Here is a 6,190-nt window from a genome sequence, read left to right on the forward strand (position 1 = left end):
AACCGACGACGGAACATCTTATCACTCCATCGAGTATCTCTAGAGAAATAATTTGTGAAAAGCCGCAAATGAGCTTGTTCACGGTCTCGGTGGATATACATCCGAGTCCGTGGTACGCGGACGTGTTGTTCGTTCCACGCTTGAACTGCAGCTTGGTAGCGAGCAACCTTGCTGTTGATTTCCTCTTGGATTGCGGGCATCGCCTCCTCTAACATTCTGACAACTTGAGCTTCGATTGCTCTTTGAGCATCTGAACGAGGAGACATTTTTTACGGATATATTTGCGAGAGAGAGGAAATAAAGTAGAATAGAGATGAAAATGATGTGGAATTTATAGTAGAAATTTCGAATTAAAAAAAGTTATTCAATATTGGGGCCCAGGTCTGACCCAAGCCCCCTCCAACGCCGAGCCGGGACGCAACGGGTCACGGCCCCGTAAGCTCCATCATCGGGCCAGGCCAGAACTGGGCACGACCCCTGGTGACGTACCAAGCAGCCGTCTTCATCCCTCCAACGCCGCAGGCTGCGGGACGGGACCCAGAAGCGGTCCGGCCCACAACATTAAGGATGCTCTTATGTTGAAATTTTAAATTCCATATAATGATGTTATTTCTCATTTCACTAAGTTAATTCATAGTCTGAAACTATAGTAAAATTAATCTACTATTTTATGTGTTCCAAATTTGTTCCAACAAATTTCACTTTTTTTTTAAAACGTGTTTTCAAAATTAAAAAAAAATCACAATTTAGTAAACCCTACTTACAGTGATTAAACTTTTATGTTTCAAAATTTATACTATATCCTATATAAAGAATTATCTTCACAAATAAATTACTCCCTCCGTCTCGGCTAAGATGACACATTTTTTAGTCGATACAAAATTTTAGATCTTATTGGTTAATATTTGGAGTGGTTGTAGTAAGTATTAAGTGAAGAGCAAAAGAAAATTGAATATTTAAATGTAGAGGGAAAAAAGTGGTTGAGTGTATTATTTGGAGTGAAAAAGTAACCAAAAGTATAAATGTGTCAACTATAAAGAGAAACGTGTTATCTTAGTTGAGACGGTGAGAGTATTGAATATAAATTTGACAATTATGAATTTACATAAACACGAAAAGTTATACTCTCTCTGTTCTATAGTAGTAGAGTCATTTTACTATTTTGGTATGTTCCATAGTAGTAGAGTAATTTCCATTTTGGTAAGTTCCATAGTAGTAGAGTCATTTCCATTTTGGTACGTTTCATAGTAGTAGAGTCATTTCCCCTTTTAATAATAGTCAACATATTTCTTCTCACTTACTTTACTCATTCTTGTTTTATTCTCTCCATCTCTCTACCTTTTTTTATTTCCTACTTTATTCTTCCTTAACTCACTTAACACACCTTTTTCTTTATACCGTGCTGAAAAGAAATGTCCTCATTACAACGGAATGAAGGGAGTAAATAATAGTTGTAATATCCCTATCCCAAAAATAAATAATTTTATAGTAATTGTCATTATATATGATATTGTCATTTGTATTATAAAGAAATAAATTGAAACTTTAAATGGTAGTGTTATGATGACTACATATCTAGTTTAGTTGGTAAAGAGTTTTAAAAATATATTATGTATAATAACAAATTATTACCACGGGATTTAATGCACAATCTGTAGAGTAAGTGAGAATAATTAGTAAAGTAAGATAGAGGAAAAGAAAAATGAGTAAAGCAGGAGAGAGGAAGTGAAAAAGTAGTGAAAATAGAATTAGTGGATTGTGGGGTCTATATCCTAAAATAGAAAGATTCTAAATAGTGGCGTATCCAGAGTTTTTTATTTGGGAATACGAATTATATGACAAATAATTATTATAAATAGAATAATATTGATTATAAAAATAATTTAAATAGTAAGAATTTTTTTATATGAAGTACAAGTTGTACTAAAAATAATACTCCATTCATCCCACTTTAGAAGTCTCAGTTTACCATTTTAGTCCCTCCCACATTAGGAGTTTCGGTTAAAATATTCCATAAATGACAATAGGCCCCACATTCTACTAACCTTATTTCACTCATACTTTATTATAAGATTAATATATAAAAATGAGACTCACATTCTAGTATCATTTTTCACCAACTTTTCTTTACATTTTTTAAAACGTGTACCAAACTCAAATGAGACTCCTAAACTGGAATGGGGGAGTATTACCTAAAATCTTAAAAATAAGAATTTCATATTAAAAAATAAAAGCAATAAAAAAACTAAGAATTTTTTTATTTGAAGTACGAGTTACATTACTTAAAATGATAAAAATAAATAAATAAATAGAGTATCAATATAATAAATAAAGCAATTAAAATAAATGAAATAAGAAACATAATAGGGAAAATCAAAATAATTAAAGTATAGTAAACAATCCTAATACCTATAAAATAAAATAGGAGTGCAAATTTTTACCTAACTAAAAATTAATTACTTACAATAACGAAAATGTTAGTAGGAGTGCAAATAATTAACTAACTAAAAAAACTAATCACTACATACTGTAACAAAAATGAAAATGTTAGTACATAAATAAAAAAGGATTCAAACATAAACATAATTAAAACAATGAAAAGGAAAAAGCATAACAAAAATGAAAATGTTGAGTATAGAAATAAAAAAGGTAGTTTCCATAAATCAAAAAGAAAAAGAAAATGAGAATAAAAGTTAAAAGGTTCAATCCAGCCGGGAATCGAACTCGGAGCAATGGAGAGGCATTATAGGCAACGAACCACTGGAGCACCAAGCTTTGATTTAAATATCCAAATATCATTAATATTGGGTTATAGTTGTACCTTGTTCCCACTTGCACCCACCACTGATTTTAAAGTTTCTATTTTTAAAAAACGGTCCAAAATGAAAATAGTTGTTATTTTTAAAAAATGGAGGAAGTACCTTGTCCCCACTTGCATACGCCACTGATTTTAAAGTTTCTATTTTTAAGGAACGGTTCAAAATGAAAATAGTTGTTATTTTTAAAAAATGGAGGAAGGGTTAAATAGTAAATGGTTAATTTAAAGGTGTGTGAATGTCTATAATTAACGTGTGCATGTACACATAGAATTATACATTAATGTACGTAATTAGTACTTTTTTATGTATATGATATATGCATGTATTTCGTTGTGGTTATCAATAAGAAAAAGATAAATTCATATGAATACAAAATGTGTGCCAATGTATTAGGTGGTCAATTATTGTACTCCCACGTCTTCAACTACTGATGGTGTTTAATTTGTACTACTATATATTTTAAGTCGGCTGATACAGTAGCTTATATTCACCTTCGGGAACCAAGAAAAGAGAACATGAGACATAATCAGGAGCCCAACTAGATTATTTACTGTAAACAGGTAATGTATAAATTATATTTTTAATTTTATATACGTTACGTAGTTGATTGCTATATGTTTATATTGGAATAAATATTTGAATTATATGATGTGAACCTAATATAGTTATGTGTTATTTGAAATTATTTTGTTGAATATGATATGGATATATGATTGGTTCAATAGATATGTCAGTAGTGCAATTGTTGTATTTTTTATATGGCATTAGAATTGCTTGAATCATTGGATTAAATAGGATATGTGACAGACTTGCCCTGTGTCTGATGTCAATGATAATGGAAATAGACCTACGGGTCATATACAATGATTATAAACCTACGGGTCAAAGAAAATATGCAAACAGAGGCCTTCGTGGAAAGATCAAAGCAAAGAAGGACCTTCGTGGAAAGGTCAAATAATTAAAAGGGACCTTCAGGTCGTATACAATGGAAATTCCGGACATATACCAGGCTTGATTTGTCACATAATAATAAATTGAATAGAGGGCCATATGCATATACATAAGAAATTGTTATGATATTTAATGTTTATGGTTATTGTGCATATTTAGAATTGTTGTAAACAAGCCTAGGGGGGATTTTAGTAATTATAGTATTTGAATGATAATCTAGTTAATATATAATTTCTTTATTGAAATACTCCATATGTCTCATGTTATTTGAGGTGTTTCTTTTCAATACTGGATTTAAGAAAGATGTCTTAAGTGAGTTAAATAAAGTAGAAGAGAGAATAAAGTAAGAGAAAGAAAAGAGAGTAAAGTAAAAGAAAGAATAAAGTAGGTGAGAATAAATGTTTTGTTTTTAGCCAAAAAGAGAAATACTTAAGTAACTTGGGACAATCCAAAAAGGAATACGATTCAAGTAAGTTGAGAGGAGGGAGTATGTATTTGTTTATTATAAAGTACTAATACTATGTTAGAGGGGTAGGGGTGTGACATTTAAGATTATATATATATATATATATATATATATATATATATATATATATATATATATATATATATATATATATATAGGGTCCCCTTATTCCCACAACACTTTCTTAGTGTAGAACTAGAGACTAAATATATATATATATATATATATATATATATATATATATATATATATATATATATATGGTCCCCTTATTACCACAACACCTTCTTAGTGTAGAACTAGAGACTAAATTTTAGCCAATGGATTTTAATTTAGTGGTTGAGATTAGAGCTCCTACATCTTAAATTCGTAATTCATCCTGTGAATTAAATTGTTCAGCCAAAGGGCATCTTAGTCATTCTGTAAATGAGTGTAATTGGGTAAAAATGAATTTAGAGTAAATCAATGGATAGTTTATTTGGTTTGATTTCACGCACGTGATAGTTTATTTAGTTTAATTTTTTTGATTAATCCTAAATTCCAAATATAGAGAGTGCATGTGCCTCCTGCGAGAAATGCTGGATTCAAATCTGTTTCAAGTTTTTGTTTGGAATCAAACACCTATTAAAAATTATATGAATTCTGATTATTTACTGAGTAATTTTGTGATTCTATCGACAAACATTACCATGGGGACATAAACTGTTCGATAAAATGTCTATATTAAACTTGAATATTAATATTAGCCCTTTTTTACTTTAGCCGTTCAATCACTTCAACTTATAATTACTGTACTTCATCTTATAATGAAATAACTTCATCCGAGAAATGGAAACATGTCGGTTAAATGAACCAAATTTTAACAGTCCAAAACAAATAACTTCATCTTATGATATAATTTCTTCATCTGTTTACGAAATGAATTCATCTTATAATGTAATTAATTCACGGTATATAGTTAAAATGAACCATCAAACAAATCGAAACTCAAATCTTGAAAATCAACTCACCACATGAAGTGATTGCATACTTAATTTCTAATTTCGATTCATTTTTAGTGTATTTTGTGGTGAGTTGATTTTCAAGATTTGAGTTTCGATTTGTTTGATGGTTCATTTTAACTATATACCGTGAATTAATTACATTATAAGATGAAGTCATTTCTTAAAAAGATGAAGAAATTATGTCATAAGATGAAGTTATTTGTTCTGGACTATTAAAATTTGGTTCATTTAACCGACATGTTTCCATTTCTCGGATGAAGTTATTTCATTATAAGATGAAGTACAGTAATTATAAGATGAAGTGATTGAACGACGACATTATAGCAGCGGCGGCGGTGGCACAATACATTGGGGCCGAGTTGCGGATGAATTTCAACCCGGGACTGACCTCGAGACGGTGCCTGAAGAATCCATACAACCAAATCAAAGTATAACAAATAAAAAGAACAAGTAGAGACGATAGTTGAAGATTGTGATTGAATGGAATTGATTGAAGATTGAGATTGAGTATATTAACAGATTCAATTCCAAAAAAATCGTGAATCACAAAAAAAAGATGCTGATATATTTTCCATGATTAAGTTGCATGAATTAAGGTAACCAAATAACCGCTACAATTTTGGAGTTCCTAAACAACCCTTTTGCAAGTTTAATTAAATAAAAAAATTAGATTTAATTGATAATGAAATAACCGTTAGATTAAAATAAGGGGTGGATGAGATTTGTTCTCTAGTTCGGTCTTTAAAATTAGTTCGACATTGAATACAATCCTATATATATATATATATATGAGCATTATTCTCTTATTCATCCCTTAGATCCTTTATTCTTCTTAATATAGGTCGTTAGATCTCATTCATCAACGGTCCAGATGATCTGCATTATTACACTATAATGGTGCATTATTAGTCGGTGTGCATTATTCAACTGAATATCTGCATTATTACACT

This window comes from Salvia splendens, chromosome 5 (assembly GCF_004379255.2).
Source record: "Salvia splendens isolate huo1 chromosome 5, SspV2, whole genome shotgun sequence".
In the NCBI taxonomy this organism is placed as follows: Eukaryota; Viridiplantae; Streptophyta; class Magnoliopsida; order Lamiales; family Lamiaceae; genus Salvia; species Salvia splendens.